The sequence below is a fragment of the Anomalospiza imberbis genome, chromosome 7 (genome assembly GCF_031753505.1).
Source record: "Anomalospiza imberbis isolate Cuckoo-Finch-1a 21T00152 chromosome 7, ASM3175350v1, whole genome shotgun sequence".
Lineage (NCBI taxonomy): Eukaryota > Metazoa > Chordata > Aves > Passeriformes > Viduidae > Anomalospiza > Anomalospiza imberbis.
In genome coordinates, this window is record NC_089687.1 from 17901352 (window position 1) to 17927596 (window position 26245).

Here is a 26245-nt window from a genome sequence, read left to right on the forward strand (position 1 = left end):
TGTCCTCATTTTACTAAGACAGTTTTTTTAACTTCTTGGACCTTCTTGGACTTCTGAAGAGCTTTAAATGGAGACTTAGGAGCAGCCAGCCTCAGAATAGACCAGTTTACTAGACTCCTTGCCAGGTTCTGCATCACACATCCACAAATCTAGAACAGGATCTGATTTCAATTTCTAATATTGGAAAATTTTATAGGGGTAGATGGCATTTATGTTCCACAAGCAATGAAATGTTAACAGGGCAATCATAGAAAAATGAATGTGTTTTAGCATATTTTATTTTTAATATCTTCCTAACTATGAAAACATAAGCCATTAATTTATATCAAACAAAATAACAATGTATTTTTCTCAACATGTCATTAGCTAAGACAAATATATCTAGATGTTGTATTCAGTCTTGTCTGTGCATAAGGGAAACATTATGTATTCCAAGGGAACACTGAATGAAACAATCTCAAATTGCTGCATAACTTTCAAAGAAACAGTTGTTTTGTTCCATCAAAGTGTCAATGGAGATAGCATAAAGAATGTCACAAAGAGAAATAAGGGCTAACATAAGTCACAGTGATGAAAGGACAGAAGGGAGGATTCCTATCTGCATGATTAGTTAGGATTTGGAATTTTTCAGTTTTCTGTAATTGTTTTCTTATTCTTGAATGATAACTATCTGGGACTAGTTGAGATTATTATTTCCCTTTTTCCTTGCTACTTCATCTACACTGAATGCAAATCTCAAGATGAAAATTCCATAGTATCCACATGGTTAAAATAAATTATTTATATTCCTCTTTTTTCTTTACATGGATTATGTCTTCCCTGAGGTGAATTTCTCATGAAGATTCTAATTTGGGGCTACAGAAGTTTTGTCCCAAGCATGCACAATCTTTTATATACTAAACTCATATTGTATCAGGTAGAATGAAATCAATTAAATGTGTAAACTCCTTAAATAATAGCAAATGGAGCAAATTGAATTTCAAAGGGAAAAAAATGGTGAACCTGAAAAGTGGTGGTACGAAGGTCATCAGCAGAATTAACAAAAAAGTCTGGCAAAGTTACAGTTAGGCAGTCAGTAATACTCTATTGATCAGACTTTCTCAATCAATGATGCTGTGCCTAGATTATTGATGCAAAGGTATTAAACAAAATTTTATTTCAGCTAACTTGTTGGCTCAGATGTCAACTGAAAGTCATTTCCCCAGTCAATCAAAGGTATGATAAATCTGAGCAGAGTTAGTTCTTCAACACCTTTGTATATCTTCTACTTTCCAAAGATATAATGAGCTTTGAAATGGCAACAATTAAAAGAATATTTGAACTAGGAAAAGCAAAGACATAGCATTTACATAAAAACACAGAGAACCAAAGCACAGACTAAGTAGGGAATAGAAAGAAAGAGATACTTCATGTGACAAGGGGAACGGGCAGCTTATATCAGATAACATCAAAATCCAAATCTGTATCTATGGGTGGCTTATAAAAAAATACTATTTCCTTTTAATGTTGACTCGTTCATGTCACAGAGTCCTCCAGTCACATGACAGTCTCTGTTAAAGAAAGACCAAGAGGAAAGCAGGTGCTTACTACAGAATAAAGGAAAGCCCCTGAGCACCCATCCATCCTGCAGTTGGTTTTGTTGTTGATGGTAGGCTTCCCAAAAGCTTGCATTTCAGTAGACATAATATACAGTCTGGAAAGGGAAGGAATATACAGTCTAGGACAATGCACAAATTCACTGTAGTGCACACATTCATCAGTAAAAAGTATTCTCACAAGGTATGTTTATCACAGCAGTGCCAAAATCCAGTGACGATGCCTGTGAGATTTGGATTTCACTGAAGCTCCTCTTTTCCCAATCTTGTGCTCAACACAATTCTAAAAATGAACTTAAATAAAAGTTAACAAATATGTGTCTCTGGGAAATCAAGAGAAAGTGGTGTACTTCCAACACAGTTGCTCTATTTGACTTATCTTTGAATCAGAATCAACAAAACCATTAGCTATAGTAAACTAAAAAGAGCTGAAGAGTACTAAGAAAGTGTGTGTGTTTTTGCAGGGTTTGTTAGCTTATGAAAGATGTAATTGACTTCAATGACCTTAAACCAAATTCAATGTAATATAAGGATCAAAAGAACTCTTTTATCAAACAGAATACAACAAAATTTTATTTTATACTCTTTTTTTCTTTCATTATCAAAGAGAACAGATTTAGAGTATATAAATTATATTGGACAGAACTCAGAAATATTAAATTGCAAACAAAAATTTGCATAAAAAAAAAATTTTCTTATAAAAGAAAAAGGAAAAGAAAAGAAGGACAAAAGGCTTTAAAGAATTGGAAAAAAATATAAAAAAGAAAGTGTGAGAAAAAGACACTTGAGAAATCATTTGATAATATTTTCTGTCAACTGATGTGTGACACATTTCTGTGAGTTCTCTATGAATTCTGTCTTGCATGGTAAAATCCTAAAGAGCTTTTTAGGGGAATAAAATATATTTGCATGACTTCAAACTAAATAATGAGAACCTACTTTGATCCTGCTTCATTTGCAACACTATTCTTCCTTTGTGTTTCATCAACTCTACACATAATTACAATGTGGGAGCAAAAATTTAGCTACAACCATTACAAAATTACATCAGCAGGCAAAAATGTGCCATAAATTAATTCATATTTCATTGAATTCTTTAGGGGTGAAATCCTCTATTTTTAATTAATTGCTTTGGTGTTGTCTATTTGTTTAAAAATAAACAAAAGCAAAGACCGAAAACTCTTCCATTTTCAGGACTACTGGGTCAAGAAAAAATCAACATGAGTATCAGGTCTATAAGCATAACTTGAGCACAGAACGGAAGTAGAATATAGAGATATCTACATAGGTTGTGTCTGCTACAGAGAGTTGAAGTAGACTTTTTTCTGTCTGGGTATCTGATCACGGCAACCTCGTTTATGAATCCATCCCCTAACTCCTTCTTTATTTCATGCAGTTGTCAATCATAAAGGCTTTTTTTCCTTCCTCCTGTACAGATACAGGCTTCCTCTGATCAGCCAATGATACAAGTCTGCCCTTCTCAGAACTTCTTGATCCCCAGTTCCAGGTCTTCCTTTATAGGCCTTCACCTGCAAGGATTCCTAGAAATGCCTCCAACCAGCTCAGCAGCTGGGGTATGGTGCTCATAACACCATTACCAGTTTACCAATTTTCACTCGGTGTCTTTGTTTTGCCTCTTGACTTGGAAACATATACAATTATTCTTTTATCATCTTTTTTGTACCTTATCTGGTTTGTACAGCACCTGCCATAATGAATGATAGGCTTGTTATCAAGCTATCAGGAAAAATTATAATACAAATAATAAATGTATAGACACTGTTCCACTGAGAGCTGCCGTTTCTTGCCTTCATGCATGAGTAGCCAAGTAGATTCAGTGTTACTAAATTGATCTCACTTTTGATGATACCTGAGTAGTTTCTATTCCCTAACTTTGAGTCCAAAGGAAACCCAAGTGGATAGTCAGAAGCAGTAAATTATCCAATAAAGACCTTATCAAGACTGTAAATTACAATGCTAGAAATCCAATTAGTATTTTTATAATTCCCAGTTACCTCCCAGGTAGTATGATCACTTTATTTTTCAAAACTAAATATGGTTCTTACTCCCTGTGGTTCTTAGTCTCTACCCTCTACTGTGCCCCTACTGCTACAAAATTTTAGAGATCATTGTGGCAACCAGTGTGAATATCCAAACTTTTTTGTCTTATCTCTTAAAATTATGGTTTTAAATCTGTTCCTGTTATCCAATTGGCTTCTTCTTCTACTACTATAAACACTAAAATTATTTATTTTAAACACTGTTTTGCTCTTTCTGTTTTGGATTACTGGATCCTTTCTTCATTCCCACCACTAGTTTTGCAGTAAATATTCACCCTCTGCTGTTTCATTGGATCACTGAAAGTTATATTGGCTGGACATGAGTAATCAAAGAAGCCTCACCCAAAGATTTTTTTCATGTTTTGTGTCTTAACCTTCGTAAGTCTGACAAATGCCTCACAGGAGAAAAGAGGCCTTGTTTTTTCTCTGTTTAATTTTTTTTTCTTCCTTAAATAAGGGTTTGAAAACCAATTCTTTGCTGATCAAAACATATGTAAGTACTCTTTTGTATACTTAAACAGTATTTAAGCACTGACAGCTTCTCTGCTACTGCTACTAGCAGCTTTCTTCCAATGGTAATTACATTGTTGCTATGTTTTTTCACCTTTACACTGTTGTAAATTTGAAGTAACTTCAGTGAAGCATAGAATGAGAATGGGGGGGGGGGAAATCTGTGTAGTGTATCTGTTTGCGATTAACCATCATGTTTCCATATGTTGTAGTCCTGCTTGAAAATTCAAGTGGTCTAGGGAAATCTGATCAGCACTGTAATTATGGCCTACTTGAATGAAGTCAGTCAAATAATGTCAAAAACAATTATTTTCTTTTCCAAAGGGCACAACAAGTTTGGGAATACACAAGAGAAAATGCAGATCTCAATATGTTAACAGTTTATCAACCAGTCTTGGGGTATTCTTTCTTTGAAAATTTATTTATGTATTTTCATTAGAGTCATTGTTGTCCTTTTTTTAATATAGGGCCTACACTATTATGATGTTATGCTTTGCTGTAGATTACCTTTCTAAATTGGTCCAATGGCTGAAAGAAAAGTTAAGAATAAGGAGAAATGGGTCGTGCTATTAAAATACTGTAGTTTTTAGAGGCACCAAGTTTGATGGGATTTTAAAGTGTTTGGTATTTAAAAAAAATCAAAATATCCGTGGAGTTTGAACTGAAGGTTACTGTCCAGGAAATTAAACCTGTTTGTTTCTATGTGCCTAGGATCAGACACTCAATCAGATGCCAGATTGTCAGACAACTATGAATATTTTGATCCAAGTGCATTCCGTTGCCTTGTCATTTGGAAGGGAGATTTTCTGGAGAAGCTAAGAGTTTTTAACCTGGGCAAGACTTACAGAATTGAACCAAGAATAAATCAGAGTACTAAATATTCTATTAACAAATATGGCATAGTTCTACAAATGTCTTCAGACATTAAGTATTAACCACTGAATAATTTATTAATAAAATATTCCCACTGAATCCACATTCACATATGTTTCCAGCTGAAAATTCTTAGATATTATGAAGGAAATTTTAATGAAAACTTTTGGGTTTAAAATTCCTTTTTGCAAAATCATCAGTAGGCTTGATAAAACTACTAAAGTAAAACTCCTGAATCTGACATTCACTGCAGCAGCTTTCCAATAAAATAAAGCTGACAAGATGCTGAAGGCAGACCTATACAGTGTGTTAATAGTGAACCTGACTAAATAGGGTAAATCCCATTCAGGTTTCTAATAAAATCTGGTGCCTTTTATTAGTTCAGATTATAATTTATCAAACTAATTGTAATAGAAAATGCCATTGAGATCATGATTAACAAAAACAAAAAACAAAAAAGTATTTTCTGTAGGATATTACTATATATGTATGTATATATATATATATATATAAGCCTTTTGAGAAAAGGAAGGCACTTTTACATGTCACCACATTTTTCAGTGTTTAAAATAAAGTGAGGAAAGTCATCTGTTGTTGTGTGATTACTTGAACTTCTTCATTGCAAAAAAAAATAAGGAATACCAACTTAAGTGGCCAAAATGTTTCTTATATTCACCTCTAAGACCCATCATTACCTCTATTCTGTCTTTAATAAATCATTTTTGCCTTCTTCTTGTAAGAATCACACCTCAGTTGAAACACTTTAATATAAAACCAGAAAAAGTTCTGATTCCTGATATTACTCAAGAAGTTAAAACTTAATGCTTCTTACAAGATGTCAAATAAAGAAGAATTAGGTATAGTTTACTTTTAAAATTGAACGTAAATTTTTGTAATATGAGTGTGAACAGATATGTTCACAGAGGAGAATTTATTTCAACCTGCAAATGCATTGATCTCAGTAAGTTTTCATATACATGTATCAATATGTATGCTTATATACACCAATGCATGTTTAAGTGATTTTCTGTTATACTATGCTACCACCTTTAGAGATAGCTTGTCATCTTAGTCTGTAAAATCTTTAGAATAGACACTATCTCCTTTATATGCTTATGCATTTCTCTGGGCAATTAGACCATGACCCTTTACAGAGATCACTGACCGTTACTACTATCAGGAAAAAAAGTGGGGGTTTTATGCATTTTTGCCTTGAATCACCCATATGTTTCCAGGAGTTTATGTGCATGTAATAGTTTAATTCTACATAAAATTGGATATAGATATTTTAAAGGGTTTATGTGCCACCCATTTGTACATATTATTCTACCAGCACAGAAACATTTGCTTTCTCTGGTACAACTACATACATACATGATACAAGAACATTATTGTAGCTGTAAGGTCAGATATTCAAATTTTCTTGCCATGGAAATGGTTGCTTTTAGAGCCAGCTGTCATAGAAACATTTGTTTATCTTGAGAAACTTGGCAAAAGGAAAAATCAGTGTACAAAATGTTGTGAATTCTAGAGATAGAGTGAAAGACATTGTAGCATCACATGGTGCCCATAAGGATCTCATTAAAGCCATCATCTGACAAGCTTCTGCAGTCATGCTTTACCCATTTAAACTTTATACAAGATAAATGCCTTATTCTATTACAGAAAATGCTGCTCTGAAAGTTGGGTGATGATACTGAGGACTACAATATCATTATATGGCACATTCCCAGTGGAATGTAAATAGTTGTAATAGAATCTATTATTAAACACTCACTTAACTATTTAATTACTTGATTCATGTTTTGACATATTTCTTATCATGTAACTTTTGTGAAGAAAAAGCTGTGCATTTGTGATCCTGCAGAAAGCTTACAGCAAAGTCATGGATAGAACTATCTGCAGCTGTCTCTTAACCTATATTTAGACTACCATTTTCTAAGGAGAAATTTGGGATAATTTCATTATTTCTTTTAAGTTTAATTACTAATGATGAATGGTCCAAGTAATCATAACTGTTAACTGACAATGATGAATGTCTCTGTCATTTCAAAAAGCTTTTTTATTATTGACCAGGAGATCACATTGATTCTTAAATATAAGGTCAGTTTAACTACATCCTGTAAAGCACTAAATATCCTAAAAATGTAGGATATAAAAAATAATATTTATTTAATGAAAAATAACATATAAAACATTAAAAGCAAATATTCTACCCATTTAATTCAGAGTACCTGCATATTATGATGACTATGGATTGACCACTTATGTGCCTAGACTAGTGTTGCCCATTGTCACGCTAGCAAAGAAAATCAAGCCTTCTGGGAAAGACTGGTGAGACTGGATATAGTCTTTGCATATGATTTGCAAAAACACAAGTGAAGTTCCATGTTTAAGACATTACCTGATTTTTTTGAAGAGTCATAGAACATCTCTGCTGCAAAATTTTGGAGTTCATCTTAGAGTAAATCAAGGAAAGAAGAATTTGCTGTAGGTCACTGATAAGTGTGGAGGGAAAAGAAGGAGGGGAGGGGAGGGGAGGGGAGGGGAGGGGAGGGGAGGGGAGGGGAGGGGAGGGGAGGGGAGGGGAGGGGAGGGGAGGGAAGGGAAGGGAAGGGAAGGGAAGGGAAGGGAAGGGAAGGGAAGGGAAGGGAAGGGAAGGGAAGGGAAGGGAAGGGAAGGGAAGGGAAGGGAAGGGAAGGGAAGGGAAGGGAAGGGAAGGGAAGGGAAGGGAAGGGAAGGGAAGGGAAGGGAAGGGAAGGGAAGGGAAGGGAAGGGAAGGGAAGGGAAGGGAAGGGAAGGGAAGGGAAGGGAAGGGAAGGGAAGGGAAGGGAAGGGAAGGGAAGGGAAGGGAAGGGAAGGGAAGGGAAGGGAAGGGAAGGGAAGGGAAGGGAAGGGAAGGGAAGGGAAGGGAAGGGAAGGGAAGGGAAGGGAAGGGAAGGGAAGGGAAGGGAAGGGAAGGGAAGGGAAGGGAAGGGAAGGGAAGGGAAGGGAAGGGAAGGGAAGGGAAGGGAAGGGAAGGGAAGGGAAGGGAAGGGAAGAACATATTAAGAAAAGCCTTCTGAAATGTGCAGTAAGATTCATACAGTGCTTTAATTTTTGTTAGAAGCTTTATGGTTAGAGCACACTCTGACATTAAAAATGCATAACAATAAAACATAAAACCATTTCCTTATTGCTGGCATTTATGCAAAACCACTTACAACCATTCAAAATATTAATATCCTTTCCTACCTAGCAATTAATGCTGCTCTATGGATTCCGCACTCCATACACTAGAAAATAGCATTGCCACAGTGCTCAGTGACCCACTGTACTTAATTACACAACAAAGTTCTCGACTTTAAGTCACAGAAATGAAAAGTCAGGGTTAGGTTTCACAGTACCACCAAGTCAAAATCCATAAACAATTTCAATGTATGTACCATGTACACTAGAGTGCAATTTGGAGAGTCAGAGACATGTTTCTTGAAATTATGCCATGCTGACTTTTACTACTCATTTTTACTAAGTAGATTATTAGTAGCAAAATTGTTATGCAAGTTTGAAAAAAACAGACACTGTAAGCTTGTGCTCTCAATTGTCTGCACTGAGGAATATGTACTCACCGTTTTTGTTTTCTTATGTGCTACTTTACTGTCCTTTAGGCCTCAGTCCCTCATTTGACTTACACAGAGATAGTTTCTTAGGAAGATCAGTGGACAATTATGCGGTTAAAGAATAAGAGTGCCTTCCTCTTTAAGCCTTTTCACAAAATGGAATCCAAGATTAGTCTTGGTTTTATTACCAAGCATGCCCAATAGAACTGTTATGGGTAGTGTACAGGCCCAGATCCTCTGAATTTAAATTTTACTGCATTTTTTTTACAGCAGAAACCCAAAGCTCCAGTATCCTAGTAGGGTAATGGAACTAAGACATTGTAATCTTGCAGAGCACCAGAGTTTGGCTTTAAGTGTCAGTCATACTATTTTTTGAGCGAATTTCAGCTGTTTTGAGCAGAGGCAAACTAAAGAGAGCTTGGTCTTCATTTTATAAATGTTCTGAGTCATGCCTTGTAGTCAAATTCTGCCCCCAGTTCCATATACACAGATGTACCTGGATTCAGGTGTGGAATTTGCACCATAATTTTTATGGCAGTTTTTCAAACACAGTTTCACACAACCTGGTGAATACAATGGTTTAGTCATTCCACCTGACCTTCCTGCCTTTATTCTGTCATGAACTCCAGTCCATGATTTACAAGATGTATCATCATGTATTGCATTGGAAAACTTTTAATTGGCAAGTCTTCTGCTTTGTTTAGAGACAGCTGGAAAATGAAGCCTCTCTAAATGTGTGCCCTTCTATTGTTTGAATCCCACACTTTAAACGGTAAAATCCTTCTTAACACAGGCATTTCAACTAACTCAGTTCCAACTGAATTACATAATATAATGTAATTCAGACTCCATGGATAACAAATGAGTGATATTCACATGAAATAGGACAAGAACAAAAGATCCAGGCTCATTCTATCAACATGACAAACAAGCAGTTTAAACCAGTTTTCTTAAACAGTTTTGATTACTTTCTTTATCATCTGATATGGACAGCCCTGTTGAAGAACATCCATTTCTAATATAGCACATTGAATTAATCCATTTTAATTTGTCTTGAGGAGATTAACCAGAAATAGTTCCAAGTTTTACTATCAGTCAAACTTCCTCTTCTAAAATTGTCATAAAAATTAATCTTGTCATTGGAGGCACAGCTGTAATGAGTACATGTTGTGCTGTATCTGCTCATGGATTGATCAAACATTCACTTAATATTTCACTCAGTAAGCACAGGCAGAATCTTCAGATCCAGAATACAGCTCCTAGTGACTGGAAGATTTCATGCTTACACCCAAAGATATATTTTGGTTTTAACTGTCCAAAAATATTTCCATTGTGTTTCTTAGAATTTTGCATGATTTTTTTTTGCATTGTTCCACTGAGGCACACACATACTCTGCATTAGATGTTAAAAAATGCTGTTCTCATGCATTACAGCATCTTGTTCCTTAAGAATACCTATGTCTGCACTCATTTTCTGAATGGTTTAGCAGCTTGCTCTTGGTATTTGTGTATCTCTAATATCTGTATTTCAGAAAACATTAATAATTAAATTACTCACCAAAAAGTACTAGCTACTTCATATTGTATAAAATTACTACTGATAGCAAATTACTATGAATATCACTGGTTTTTATTTACTGATTCCTGAAGTAGCTGCTGATTCTAGCACTGTCCATCCCTGCAGTGGTGCTACAGGTGCTTCAGCAGTGACCAAACGATTCTCATGTCTTTCTTTAAATAACCTTGCCTGCGGAGATACTGGAATTACTGTTTGAAGACCCCAAAGCAAACAATTATTCTCAAGAGACAGTTCTGATATAGGATATAATGTTTCAACATAGCCTCTGACAAATGGTTGATGTGAAATAAAGTACATTGTGGGGCTGAGAGGGACTTCTTCTCCTTGGCCATTGACCATACTGTAGAATATAAAGTGAGAAATTAACTAATCCAAAATAGATATATTTTTAATTTTCTTTCCGTAATAAAAGATACATTGATTATTATAATGATACAAATATTTTTACGCAAAATCTTATTTTAATAGCTGTCCTTTATAACTTGCTACCTTGCTCTTCAGAGCACTTGCATCTCTGAAAATGAGATTAGAACGGCAACAGTTTTAAGGTGTCTGGGTGCATCATCAGTATCACCTGGAGAACTGCCAATTGCTTAAAGCATACTGGTCCTAAGCATATACCCAAATTAATGACACATTCAAGGCTTCAAACTTGCTACTTTCCATCTGGTTTTCCTTTGCTTCTGAGGAACCCATCTCTATGGGGGAAGGAGCAAGAACATTGGATAAATGCAAGTTTATCTGTGTTATTGTTACTTAGTTAAGTTCTGGTAGTGACTAAACTCTTTGAGAATTTAAACTACTAATTATGAACTTCAGATCTACAGTCTATAGTTTTGCTTCTGTGCAGATCTTTAAATCTCTAAAAAACTCATTAATTTCTATAATGGCAAAATAAAACCTAAGAAATAGAAAGTGCATAACACTTAAAAGCAAGATAGCAAAAAGCTACTTAATAAAGAACTTAAGCACCTAATGTATGAGTGCTGCAAATACCCAGTCCCAAATTACACTAAGGCCTTCTTTGGCAACAAACAAACAAACAAACAAACAAAAACAAACAACAAAGTAGAGGGTATAAGATATATAGAGAAAAACAAAATAAACCAAAGGTTACAAGGGAAAAATCATGTCAGCATTAAGAAGCATTTTAGGATGAATACATGAAGTATTGATGTTTATTCTGATGCTATTAATAGTAATAGCATCACAAAAAAAAAAATCAGGATTCTGCATTCTATTTAGAATAAGACAACGCAGGAGTACTGAGCTGTGAGCAGTAGAAAAATTTAATTCCCCCCACTAACTCCACAGGATATTATTCAGTTTGCTAAAACACTATATTCCAAACAAAATAAACTTGTATGACATTGAAATTAAAATGACACTTGAGATTTTTTTCCACTGAAATTAGGAAACATTTAGGATCAGTTGTGAAACACTGTTTAATTCATTCTCTCAAATAAATGTTGCATAAATTTTGGACAAAATTATGTTGTATTTACAACTGGGAGAGCAATACATGACACATAAATCACTTTTTAGACTATGATCTTTGGGTAGAATAGGGTGTTTCCCTCTTCCTAGAAGCTGACACACTCTGGCACACATGGGATGGGTTTATGTAACTTTTTTCTCTTGCCTGATTAAGCCTGGTCTAAAACAGTATTGAAGTTTTTTCTTGTCTCTGTCATCTTCATGAAACTCTCCCTGTGTAATTTTTGGTATGCTGTGCTAGGAACTATTGCTCCATCACCTAAATTTGGAACAGATATTCTATTGTTGCTCATTCTTTCTATAGCACCTTTCTTGAAACAAAACATCATAGGAATGGGATTGCAATTTGTTCCGAGTTCCAAATAATCCTTTTCACAATTTGTGGAAAAAGTTGTATGGCAATGGAATTAGGATGCATGTATTAGTCTCTTCTCCCAACAAAACTCTTTCCCAGTATGTACTGAACAGAAGGCAATTTTCCTACAGTATTAATGCAATGCCAAGAAATCTTTTCCCATGGATAAATATTTGATCACATTCCAACAGCAGAGTAGCAAGATGTTTCTATTCCTCTCCAATATCTGAGAGGCGTACTACAACCTACCATATTTCTTCAATTCCCATCCATCAACTTCTAAGATATTGTGGAATAACCAGGGTATGGCTGCTTCTCTTAGGAACATATCAGTGTTATTAAACTCCTCACAAATTAGATTAAAATTTTTGCTTTTTCTACAGGGCTAAGCTACACAGGTTCTTTACAGTGGATTTCTTCTTTCAAAAGGAATTTGATGTGTGACTTAGACTCCAGGTGAATAACCTCATAGAATATTACATGAAGTACTCAAAACAGAGAGAAAAAAAGAAAAACACCAAAACTTTCAAAACCAAGCCAACCAACCAACACAAATCCCCAAAACAAAAACAGTGCCCAGGAGTTAATATAAGGAATAACTCAGATCAGGCTCTGAGTACACTGACAAGTCTGGATCAGGAAATACTACAGGGGAGTATTTCAACTTAATGTACCAATCTTTAGTTGTGCAATCCCCATGGGGTGTATTTTTCCACCATTACTCATGTCAAGTAATATATTATGCTAGGAGGTATTCCTACTGACTGCAATTCCAGATGATTTCACCCTACCTAGTCATAGATAGGAAATTCTTCAGCATCAGAAATTGCAACTGATAGAAGCTCATGGCTCAGCTTAAAGTTTCTGTAGCTCCTCAACCCATGATAAGTAAATATCAAATATATATATATGATAGTTGTTAATTTATATCTATATGACAGTTGTTCTTTTGATACTCTGATTGCAATACTATTTTTGAATATATTTCTCAGTCTAAATACATCTGGCTCTTAACGATTAAGGGACTATTAAAGCTTAAACTATAAAGCGTGTGCTTATTTGAAGATCTCTCATGTATACTACCAGTAAAAAAAACAAAACAAAGGTAAGCACTTGTGGTCTCGGAAGAGATCTCCTCCCACAACCTAGAAAAAGAAGTCCGAGCCCGTCCAGCAAATCTGAACTTTGTGTTGTCTGAAAAGAAAAGGACTGAAGAATATCTGACCTATTTGTAAATCTGGAGTCTAACACTTGCATGCATTATTTTAAAAGGGCTTAGTAGTTTTTAGTATAAGTTTACTGAACTGTTCTTGTTGGAATTTTTTTCACATTCTAGAAGTTGAAATATGTCAACAAGCTTTAGTAATCTAATATTATTCTGTTGCTTTTCCCAGCAGAATCATCATTCATAGACCAACATTAGCAGTGACATATCAGGTTGAACAATGGTCATGTGGGGAAGAAAGCCTGGACCATGAGAAGGAAAGCTGCAGAGGCAATATCCAGACATCAGGGGTTCCACTACAGGGCAACTGAATTAAATTGTAATGAAAACCAAAGCTTTGGAAGAGATATCCTTATGGGAATTGATGTCAAAAAGTCACTGTTCTTGCAGCCATGTAGTCAAATAGGCTTATCACAGCAGGTAAAGCTCTTCCAAAGGCATGCAAGTTATCATAATTCTCCTCTTTTCCCCTTGGAAGGTGAGTTCTTCTTGATGAAATTGCTTCAGTTTCAAATAAAATAAAAAAACCGAAAACAGCCGAAGATTTTTTCAGAGTTTATAGAGCACTTTCTTAAATGCATCTCACATACTAGGTAAGGTAGATGTGAAGTTGTTTTACTGCTATAATTTCATGGGTTTTGAATTAGCATTGGGGGTTGGAATTATTCAAAGACAGAAGTTAGCATTAGTGCTGGAGCCTAATTAAGCTTACCTAAGCAGCTATACTCTCATTTTGCTTTTAGCATGGGAGAAAACGATGCTTTGTTGTGTAATTAAGAACAGTAGGCCACTACACAAAGCTGTTTTCCATAGTAAGAACTTCACAATGTCCTCTACTGCACAACATTAATTGTTAGATAGAAGAGCCGTGTTTTGAGTAGTGTAAGTGGTTTTGCATCAACACTAGCAATTGATGCAAAAAGGCAATAATTTTGTGTCTTGTCACTATACATTTTTAATAATCCTGGGACTTTTGTCTGTCAATAAAGGATAATCTGTAACAGACCTGAAAAAATATTTAGACCCTACTATCTTTTTGTGTGCTTTCATCTTCCAGATAAACAGAATCTTTAAACAGAATCTTTAATCTTTGTTTATTTATTGCAATTTTAGTTTTGCAATAGTGCCGGTCCTGACACTAAAAAGAAGATTTGCACAAAATGGTATCTTTTCTCTTTTTCTGAATTTTCAGTTATTCTTGGATGATATTTTCAAGCTGTTCTCCACAGCTATAAAAGCTAGAAACATGCACATTTTAAAATGAAAGGTGAGAGTCTCTTGTTATCACTTGTGTCCAGCAGCTGGTGCTTCAAGTACAGCATTAAATACTGCAAGACTTACGATAAAGCAGCAAGAGCTGGGTTAGTTTGGGAATATGGGTTATTGGTGGAGAATAACATTCAGCACTGGCTAAAAAAGAGACATTCAGTGGGATGGGATTTTGTTTCTGTGAGTGTTTCCTAAAGCTGCTCTAAGGAGCTTGACAATGTCTGTTTCCAAATGATTGTTGTTGTTGAACAAAAAGGCTACAACAAGAAAGGGAGAACTGACTTTCTTAAAATGCTGTCAAAGGCACAGAATCAACCTCCTAGAAGACTACAAAGAAGAATATTTCATTTTTCTCTTTTGCTTTGTCATTAGGCATTTATTAACTATTTGAAACAACAGAAAGTAGAAGTGGTTGGAAAAAACTTTCATTTCTAAGCCTGGGGAGTAGGAGGTTGAGTTTGTCTCTCTGTGGGCACTGCAAATTGTGAATTACAGGGGGACAGGGCAGAGTCAGTCTGCCAGGTCTACAAGGTAACACTTTGTGCTTATCAGAAGGCCAAAACAGAGCATGAGAGTAGTTTCAATTACAGTACACTGAAAGATGTATTTCCTAGCAAAATAACCTCAGGCATAAGAAGAGGAAAAAACCCTTTCCTTGGGCCATGTTCTAACCCTCCTTACATTGTGTTTACTGGTGAGTGTCTGGGGATTGTCTAGGAATTTGTACTAAAATTAACTTGCTTGCTAATTTCTGCAGTTCTGTTTGCCTGTGCTCGTGGGGAATGCCATTTCAGCTGGACAAAGATGGGAAAAAGGAATGGTTAACCTTGCCTCCAATTGTGCTACTTAAAAGGTCAAATTTGTCAGTGAAGTTTAACACTAACCTTGGCTTTTAAGCTGTATACATCCCTGTTCCCACCAATTCCTTATTTCCTTTGACCTCACCTCAATTGTTTTTAGCAAAATATTTTATCAAGTGTGAAAAATAAATTTAAGCAGGTAACACCTGACTACTAGTTGATGATTTAAGGTGTGCTATTTTCTCCTGGACTACAACATTTTATTTTCTTTTTCCTGTACATCTTCATTCAGAAAAATACACTTAATGTAATCTTAGAGATGTATATAATCTCTGAGAAATAAAGGATGACTTGCCTGCTTAAAGTCAGGCATGCTTTTGAGCATTTTTCTGAACCATGTCCTAAAATGAATTTGGAAAAAGCAAATTTAGATCCAATATTCCTCATTTTATGTCTTCTATTTCTTGCCTACAGTCATTGATTGAGGGAAAATTGTAGGGGCATTTAAAAGCAGTTTGAACCTCTAGATGGCTGACTCCTAAGCACAATTTAGTTTTTTGGTGGTTTTTTTGGTGGTTTTTTGGTTGTTTTTTGTTGTTGTTGTTGTTGTTTGTTTGTTTTTGGTTTTGTTTTTGTTTTTGTTTTATTCATGGACATCCTCTAGGGGCAAGAATCCTTTCTTAAGTTTTGGTATGGTCTTTAGTTATACAGAAACAACACCTTAATCATCTTGGAAAATCTCTGCTTCAAAATGAGCAATTTTCCCCAGCATCAAACAGTGTATGTCACTTATCAGAAATGTTAAATTAACTTTAAAATAAATATTATCTAGAATTTGTAAGAATTTACAATTGCTTTAGTCAAATATTTTTACCAACTCCCTTTTATCAACAGAAGTGAGCTGGAGTGTACCAGTCTATGAAATCTACAGATATCACCTTTCAGTCTAGACTGGACAGGATAACACTGAAGACTGTTAATTCAAAATCCCTCTCTCTCTTTTTCCCCCTTTTAAATTTTTTTCCTCTTTTTTTTTTTTTGCACAAAATGGTACACTGACAAACTTTCATATGTCCATTGAGAAAAATGAATAAATTTATGTATTTTTTAAACCTATCTAGTTTGCTGTCCACATTCTTATTAAAGACGAACTACTCCATACAACTCTGCCAGGAGCAAAATAGCCCATAGTATAACTCCTCCATAATGAAATAATTTAAAATCATGACTTATTCCAGGTTTAAGGCAATTGTACATTATTTTTAGCCCTTTCTGCTCTCCTTGACACAGGCATGGGAGTCAGGTACTTAAGATCCTACACCACAGGATTTCAACTGGAATAGTACGCCTATAAGATATCTCTTCCTCTTAAATTTAAAGCTATTTCATTCGTGAACTGACATTGTTTTTCCTCAAAGCCAGAGGGATTACACAATGTCAGAAAAGAGAGCAAATAACAAGCCAGTAATTTAGCCAATATGTCTAAAATGAAATAAAACCTAAAAAAATGGAAAGGGTTCTGTCCTAGATAGCAAAGTTTCTGTCATAATAAATTTAGTATTCTGAACTTCAAATTATTACACAAGCATAAAGAATCACAAAATAAATACTTAAACTAAATAAACGTTTAGAGATACATATATGTTGTGAATTTCTGCAGTGAGACACTTCCATTTCCCCTTCAAAGTCTTATGCTAAATGTAGAAGGCAGCCATTAATGTCCCATCATTTATAAATGATCTCTGCTTCCACATAATGCTTCAAAGCCATTTTTAAGCCATTTAAGCTTTTTCAATTTGCACTAAATATCTACTAAGAGATTATATTTTAGAATTTAGAGCAATATTTAAACTCATATGATAGACTTAATTTTAAATAAATTTTAGTATAAAAAATATAATTTCTCAAGATGTACAGCACTTGATTTCCCTCTTCTGATCATCCAGAGAGAAAACAGAAGCTTTAATGCTAAGTTCTTTGAGTTGTTCCTAAGCTATTAACTTACAGGGTATCCAGAATATCAACCATCACTGTGGCTGTAAAAGCTATGGCTTGTGGCCCCCAAAACTGATTCTTGCTTTTAAACACATAAAAATAATTATTTTAAAATTATTATTGCAGAAAAAATATTATTCAGTTTTTTTTTAAAGAACAAAGAGCAAAATATTTTGTTTTCTTGCTTTTGAAGAAACAAAACTGATAACAATTTGGGAAAATAATCGCCAGGGTCACCTACCCTTCCCAAAGTGGTGGGTGGCTGGAAGAAAAAGCAATTTATAAAATAAGGGTGCCTCTAAAAACTTCTGTATGACTATGCTAATGGAACAGAAATGGGAAAACCAGGTCAGAACCAAATCCTGCTTCAGGCAACATCCCAGTCATCTCTTGGCTACCCCTTTCTCATGTATCTTTTCTCACTACGCATATTCTCCAATCTGACAGAACTAACTCTGGGTTAGAAACTGCTTCATAGAGGTTACTCTACCTTTTTCAGGCAAAATGGAAGGGCACATCTTTCCATGCTAACTGTTAACACTCTTTTTAACTGTTTGGGGCAGCAACAGTAAATTTGTAAGTTTGCACAGTGCCTCTGGCAACTACTACATTATACAGAATAAAAATGATGGAGAGAGGACTTCTGCTGAAAACCACTGTCTTCACCACACTGCCTGCTCTGGATTTTTTTTCAGTACTTACCATAATAAAACAACTCTGAAGTGGGCACTGTGTCAGGAGTCAAAGGGATAATGATGATGTGGCCATCAACAAGGAGTATTTTGCTGAGAGCCAAAATCCTTTCCAAGTTGATACTAAGTGAATCTCAAGAAGAAATTGTCATACAATTTTTATGACTGAGGGGAAACACTAGCCCAGTAACTCTTGACTTCATCACTATAATTTTATATTCAATTAATACCCATTTTAATATACAAAACAGTTTCATTGGAAATATAAAGCAGAATTTCTGGCCTGTTTGAAACAAGCATGAATGAATGAAGGGGGAAGGATGGAAACAGAGGTACTCATGAAATTTCTCCATTTTTTACTTGCTCACCAAGAAAATAGATAGTCTTCTTCAACACCACAAGAAGCTTTTCAATGAGTTGGCTAGAAGGACTTACAACAGTAATACTATTCTGCTGGCTTGTCTTGTACATACAGTAAATATTATGTTTTCACCTAAACATTATAAAAACCTTTAAAAATAAGTCATAAGAGAGCATACACAGAAGCACAAGATGATTTCTCACAGTCACACTGTACTGAGGGACAGACGTGACAATATCTCATAATGAATTATTTGTGTTCTGGAAGTAGTCTTTGTTCAAGGAGATACCAATTTCCTTAAATAATTAGCTATTTTGAATCCTAGAATATCTCAAGTCGGAAGGGACCCATAAGGATCATTGAGTCCAACTCCCTGCTCCTTGCAGGACTACCTAAACCTAAACCACCAAACTAAGAGCATTGTCCAGAGAGGCTCGGTGCCATGATGGCTTCCCTGGAGAGCCTGTTCCAGTGACCAACAACAGGCTCAGTGAAGGACCCTTTCCTAATATCCAACCTGAACTTCCCCTGATGTGGCTTCATTCTGTTGTCTTGTGTCCTGTTGCTGCTCACCAGAGAGAGGAGAGCAGCACTCCCCATCCACCACCACTGAGGGAGTCCTCAACTGGAATGAGGTCGCCCCTGAGCCTTCTCTTTTCCAGGCTCAACAAACAAGTGACCTCAGCTGCTCCTCCTAATTCTTGCCTTCAAAACTTTTCACCATTTTGGTTACTCTCCTCTGGACATGCTCTAATAGTTTGATGTCCTTTTTGTGGCACCCAAAACCGCACACAGGGCTCGAGGTGGGGCTACAGCACTGCAGAGCAGAGCAGGACAACCCCATCCCTTGCCTGGCTGGCGATGCTGCGCCTGATGGCCCCCAGGACACAGCTGGCCCTTTTGGCTGCCAAGGCACGCTGTTGACTCCTATCAACTTGCCATCAACCCAAACTGCAGGTCTCTTTCTGTAGGCTGCTCTCCAGCCTCTCATCCCTATATTTATGTATATAAACAGGATTTCCCCATCCCAGGCGAGGATCCCATCCCAGTGGGGATCCCACTTGCTCTAGTTAATTTTCTTATGGTGAGTGATTCTCAGCTCTCTAGTTTATCTAGATCTCTCTTTAAGGCCTCTCTATTCTCAAGAAAGACCATGGCACATCCTAGTTTGGTATTATAGGAAAACTTATTTTATGTACATTTGACTCCTAAATCCAGAAAATTTATAAAAATATTAAAGAGCATTGACCTAAATTTGAGTCCTGATAATTTGATTAATACCTCTATTAATCTTTTATCTGTGGCTTTATATAATTACAATTCAATCAAAATCAGAAAATTCATATTATATTTTGCCTTTTCCACAACTGGCCAAAGTTACAGTCATTTCTGAAATGAATACTTCTTTCTGTATCCTTTGAAAGTAGTGTTCTGCCACCTTTGAGTGAACTTAAGAGACACTTCAATCAATGTGAGCAAAGGTGTCTGAGCATGGTCCTTACAATACAGGATTCAGACTATATTGGTTTACCAGTATTTGCTGGGGGTATTGCCAGAAACTACATTTGCAGTGGCACTGCCAGAACATCCCGTTGTTGTCTCCCCTTCAAGCTACAATCCTTCTCCCATAATGGGAAAAGGTGTTGAGTATCCTAACAGCACAAAGTGATTTAACAATCTCTTTCCTCCAGGTTCTCCACTGATAATTTGAATTCTGTGTTCTCTGAAAATGATCACAATAGATCATAAATGCACTGAGCAAAATAATTCTCAAATCTAAAAAAAGCCTTGATGCTGTTAATATTGAGCATTTATCAAGAGCTCTATGGGTTTGATGGCAATAGTAAATTGTTGAGAAGAGCCATTATAAACTCTAGCGACACATATTAGTTCAAGTGGGGCGTAGTGAGGGGAGTTGCTAGAACAAATACAGTAAGTGGCTAGTAACAAAAGATGTTATTTATGTGACTAGATCTGATGCAGAAATGTAGAAGAACTAAAGCATTGAGGTAGGGTCAAGGCCACCCTGTTTTCACAAGAATCTGGGAAAATGAGTGTGTTCAAAAGATTTCCTGATTCAAATATTTGTGATTTTGTTGCCTCATCACAGTTGCTTTTTGCTACCTGTGACTCTTGGTTGCCCATATGGTTTTGCAGTATATAACATGTTAGAGTCATGCCTTCAAATTTTATTAAAGTTTTCCAATCATTTTCTGGTTTCCTGATGAATTAACCTGTCAAAAACACTTTTTAACAGAGATATTATAATAATTGAGCATTGAATATACATCTGAATATTTGCAGATAAGCACTGAATTGGGTAGCCACAAAAATATATTTTATTATTGATGGTAGATGCTTTTCTGTGGTAAATTACCTGGAAAATTAATTTACTTTTTTATTATTAAAAGCTGATGGGGAACAATATAAAAATTAAAGACTCCTCAATTCAGTAAAATCCTTGACATAAAGAAATGGAATAGGGCTTTTTAAGTTTACTTATTTTCTTTCACTTTCCCTTTTTGAGTGAGATTTTGGGGTTTATCTATCTTATACATATATTTTTTAAGCCAATGATTTGATAATTTTTCTGCCTTGAATATACATGGAATTTGGTACATAAATTCATCCCTTTCTTTACATAATTAGTCTTCTTTGGGTATATAAACTAAATATTTTTGTATATATTGCAAAATTAGAACTGGTGTCTATACAACTGAAGCTTTGTTTTGCTACAGATAGATTAACTGCATTTTTACATCATCTTGGAATCTAGAAATCAAAAAATCCCCATTTGGAAATGGGGTTTACATCTGTGCAACTGAAAATCCTGCATCCTGAATAGCAGCTTCAGATTAACATTAGACATTGTGAAATCCCTTTCAAAATACATCATGAACAGTAAAACAGAACATTTCTATGAAACAATTTATATAGAGCTGCTAATCTAAATACAAATGCTGTGCTTCAAAAGCTCAGATCAGTTAGGAAAATGTTCTCTCTAAAGAATTTGAAAATTAAAATGTCTGCATGTTGAAACACATCTTAATTTAAAATGCCCAAATGTAAGTAGCAATCATCTTATTTTTCTGTGTGACACAATTATGGAATAACAAGGAGGAACATTTTTGAAGTATATTTAACAAGTAGCTTGTTTCAGCCTGGATATTAGCTTGATTTACCATCTGCAGAATTACCAATAACATGATGCATTTATTACCCGTAAAAGCTATTAGCAGGTCATTTTGTTCAGTTCATCATATGTGTCTTGAGACACAATCTGGCGTCTAACAGATTTTCATACATTGATGTCACAGAGAATCAGACTGTTCTTTAATTGATTGTTTCTTGCTAGACTACTTTGATTAAAACAGGTTGTGCTATTTGCTTTTAGTTCTACATTTCTCTACTTTAAATGCATGCCCAGGAAAACCAGAAATTATTCTCATTTCCCTAGATTTGTCTATCTCAATGTGTGTGTGATAATCCTTGTAATCAAGCTGTTTAAAAACTGTTCCAGTTATTCTAAACCCATTACTCCCTTCCCAATTAATACAATCAACACAATGTTTTAAAAGCTATTCATCTTTCCAGGCCAAATTGTTACAGGAATTTTAGATCTTAAGCCTTGGAGAAATGAGTGCATACAGAGGAATGACATCTGAAGAAAGTGATTTTTTTTTCCCTTTAATTTATTGAGGGCAGGCTTGTAAGATGGGTTCTTGCAGTAGGAAAAGAGGCAATTGTGCTAAATAACAGGATGCACCAGAATATCTGTGGACATTTTGCTTGGTGCTTAATTTGAAAATACTGTTCATCTGTCCCCCAAAGGCCAGATCTATGCTCTACGGGGCATAGAATATATATTGTGTGGTTTATACTTTTGCTTCTTCAAGAACCAGAAATCTGAAATAGGACTGGATGTATCAAGGAAATAAACATGAAAATAAATGAAAATAAAAGAATGCTGGTTTTAAGTTTATCAGCTGCATAATTCTACCAAAAATATTATGGTTAACAAAATTCAATTCACTATTTGAACCATGAACTTACTTTTTCATTTGGTGATAGTTCTCAGCTGATTTAAATTGGTATGATTACCTAGCAATTAATGGATTTATGTCATCTTACATTGTCTAAGGATTTTTATTTATATTAAATTCTATTACTTATTTATGCTTATTATATATAAAAAAATCACTCCATGCAAAAATTCATGGCCAAGGTAAGACTGGAGTAGTGATTTTTCCTTTTGCTTTAAGATGTGGTTTATCCTGCATGGAATTCTTTTTTTATGCTGTACCATTTCTGTTGTATATAATTATTCTGCATGTTGGTACCCATTATGAATTGCCTCAAATGTAAAGGGTACAGCTACCTCCAGTAGTGTAGATCAACTGTAAAGCTGAGCTCTCAAACACACTGATTTCCCATTCTTGCTTTCACAGTTAGCTGGGTCTTTTGTATGTGATGAATACAGAAAAAATATTTTAAAAGTATTACAGAAGTTTAAAAAATTAATTTCTTGGATATCTTTTATATTGCTAAAATTATTGATTGTACTGTGAAGTAGAACTTCCTATGTTCATTTTTACATGCTATAATATATAATCTGTCTAGAGACAGATGACACAGTATTTATGGCAATGTGATATAAATTGCCTAAAGAGAATTAAAAGAAAATCAAACTGAGAGAGAGAGGGAGGGAGAGAGGGAGAGCAAGAAAAGGGGGAGGGGCAAAACCTACCTCCTGATGAGTTGCACTTTTCCCCATCACAGATGCAAGGTCAATACTCTGTTTCCCCTAAGCTACAATTCCATTCCTAAGTTATAGTAATACTAGGAGAACTCTCTACATCTCTTTAATCATGATTCTATGAACACAGAGGTACTACAAAAAGCCTACTCAGCTAATCCTTTTGCATTTTCAAATTTACTCCATACCTACATAAACAGAAGACACCTTGGCTGGTAAGAGGCCACATCTGAGTTTAGGAGTCTCTTAGACTCTAGTTCAAGAGAAAGGAAAGTAGCCACATGTTTTGGGAAAAATAAACTCAGAAAATAGAGACATCTATCAAGGCCCTTAAACCATTCTACTTTCTCTTCCCAGCATGGCATTAGAGAATTACATCTGTACCACCAAGTCAGCATCTCTCTTGGCTTTCAAATAAAAGGTAGGTCTATGCTGTGGCTTAACTTACCTGTCCCAGCAATGATACAGAGTCTAGGGGCTCTTTGCTCTCACCAGCTATTTAATACAATATTCAGAAGGGGTAACCTATTCCAAGTATATTCCAGTCCATACCAACCTTTTAGAGATTGCTTGAAGAAAAACTTACCTAACTCACCTATTCAGGCAGGTACATAACACTACTACTTTTCAGAAAATGGCTTAAAGAACACCAAAGGAATGAGCCAGGGAGACTGCACAGGACAGGAAGTAATGGCAGGGGGGAAAAACAAGTAGGGGAAAGAGTAAAAGTGACCAAAGGCATAAAATTTTTTGGAAAAGGAGACACTTTCAAATGCAGGAGGAGAGTAACAAATACTGCAAAAAGCTCGGAAGGATGTATGATAGGACCCGAGGTGAAAGCACTGTATACTGGAAGAGAGGTGGGGAAAGTAGACAAGCAGTCAGCACAGAACAGAGAAAGTGCAGCCAAAACTGTCATTGCTTTTCCAAATGCTGAAGATCCCTGCTTTGACAATTTTCTAAATGCTTTCTTTCCAGAAGTCCCTATAGAGAAAGGGTGTCTTCCAAAGGAGAGGAAAAGCTATCCCCTTGGCTCTCAGTGATTACTGGTCTCTGTTTTCAGAACACTGATTTGCTTCAGTGTGGTCTTACTCATTCTCCCACCCCATGTAATGACTGGTTTTTTTAACTGCTTCTCTGCTTCGTCCTCACCACTGGAGAATCTTAACTTTCCCAATCTCATTTTTACTTTTTCACTTTGGTACCTTAGCTAGCGGAAAAATTTAACGGAGGAAATAAAACACAAATACAACCAGTTGTTGCATTTCCAATAATTATTTAAAAATAATCCAGTTCCCATGACTATTCTGATTATTTTAACAAACTGAAAGGCAGGCCTCTTGGAGTAAAATATTCCCAAACTACAGTCCAAAGGTTTTTGTGTTACTGAGCTCTAAATTCTGAAAATATCTACATCTGTCACACAGAGGGGTGGAGTTCCGATTACTCTAACTTAGAACTGCACTTGTGCAAGAGACGGCAGGTAAAGACCACATGATGCCCTCTTTATTGAAAAGCATTAATTTCTATTTAAGATGCATTAAGAAGTGGCCCTATGTTCTTGCACTCTTTTTTACTCTTTCCCCTTCCCCTCCTCACCCTCAATTTTTCTTCTTTCTTGCCTCTGGTTTACAATGTAATTTTTCTCCCTGTGAATAGTTCTGAATAAGAATACCAATGACAACCCTCTGCACAGCAAAGAAAAAAGAATTCAAAATATTATCAATAAAAATAGACATACAATTTTTTCCTTTATTTTAGTTACAAGTCCATTTAAACCTCCAAAATGGGAAAGAACTACTTCTTCATTACCCCCACTGTTAGAAAATAAGAACTAAAAGAAATGAAATCTTATAGATGTGGGATATCTGTAAGCCTCTCAAAGACCAAAAATATTTTACAGTCTGTAGATGATTAGAAAAAAACTTCACTAATTAACAACATGGAACCATCTCTGGTGAGGACCTTGTCAGTCATTCAAAGCAGACATACGTCATGTCAATTCTATTTTGTGGGTGATGGCAGGGAATACTAGGAGCAACAAATCTCTCAAACTACAGAGAAATGCAGCTACAGAGATTATAGCTGCAAGAGTATGGGCAGTTGCAAGGATACAAGAAAGGAATATCACATCTCTTGCAAAAAGTGTTCTGAGCTTTCAGCAACCAGAAACAGTCGGACCCCACTCTTGCTTCTAAGTTAATCTGAGAACCTTGAGAATAGACTCGCTGAGGTTTTCACTCGGCACATACTCAGAGGAAAGAGTGCCACCTACTGAGAGCAGGCATTGAAACATGGCTTGCTCTTCCTAATTTAACACATTCTCCCTATTTTCTTCCTAACAGGTAAAAGGTCATGAGCATGTTTTAATATTCCAGTCTAGATGTCTATGTATGTTTCGTGGATGTTCAAATTTAAAAGAAAAAAATCTCATACAGAGTATGAAAATTTACATTCAAAGACACCAACAAGCCAATATGACTTTGGACAGCTGGGTTAATCACAGCTCTGACAACATAATTTCTGGTGGCTTTAGTCTCCTGGTCAGCAGTAGGACATAAGCTGAGGCAGTGGATGAGTTAACTACAGCAACAAAACTGAGGAGGAGGGAAGGAATTCTTTTTTTGAGGAAAGGAGACAAAAAGAACTTACTCATCTAGCAAAATATGTATTTCTTAAATTTCTGAAGATAGTTATATTGTGAACACCACCGAGCTTGTTTTTAAAATTGTGTTCTCTGTTCACTTTACCCTGTTTTACATATCATTGCATCACCACTGGCAAAAGTGACATATGAGCAGAATGTTTTATACAGAATTAAGCTGCACAGAAATAATGGCATAGAGTAGATGGCCCATACTACCAATTGCTGGCAATGTGCTTGACTGCACTCAACAGTATTATCTGGTTCATGAATACAGATCAACCACTTCTGCTACCTTTAAAAATATGCTGTTGGAAGAAAAAAAATATTGTTTCAGGCATACAAAATATTTATGGGACAATTCAGCATCACTGCAAATTGCAGAATATGGTAGGAAGGAAAGTCACAGGGAACAATTTTGGAAGAAGAATGTAC

General features: G+C 35.6%; 1 long non-coding RNA gene across 4 annotated transcripts in view; it reads right to left on the reverse strand.

Annotated features, from left to right (window-relative positions):
• Positions 1-1124: 1124 nt before the first annotated feature.
• Positions 1125-26245, reverse strand: part of LOC137477077 (uncharacterized) — a 220622-nt gene continuing 195501 nt past the window's right edge. For all 4 annotated transcript variants that reach the window (XR_011000786.1, XR_011000789.1, XR_011000787.1 and 1 more), the window contains exon 3: positions 1125-1693. This is a non-coding gene — a long non-coding RNA (uncharacterized lncRNA). The remainder of the gene's footprint in view (positions 1694-26245) is intronic.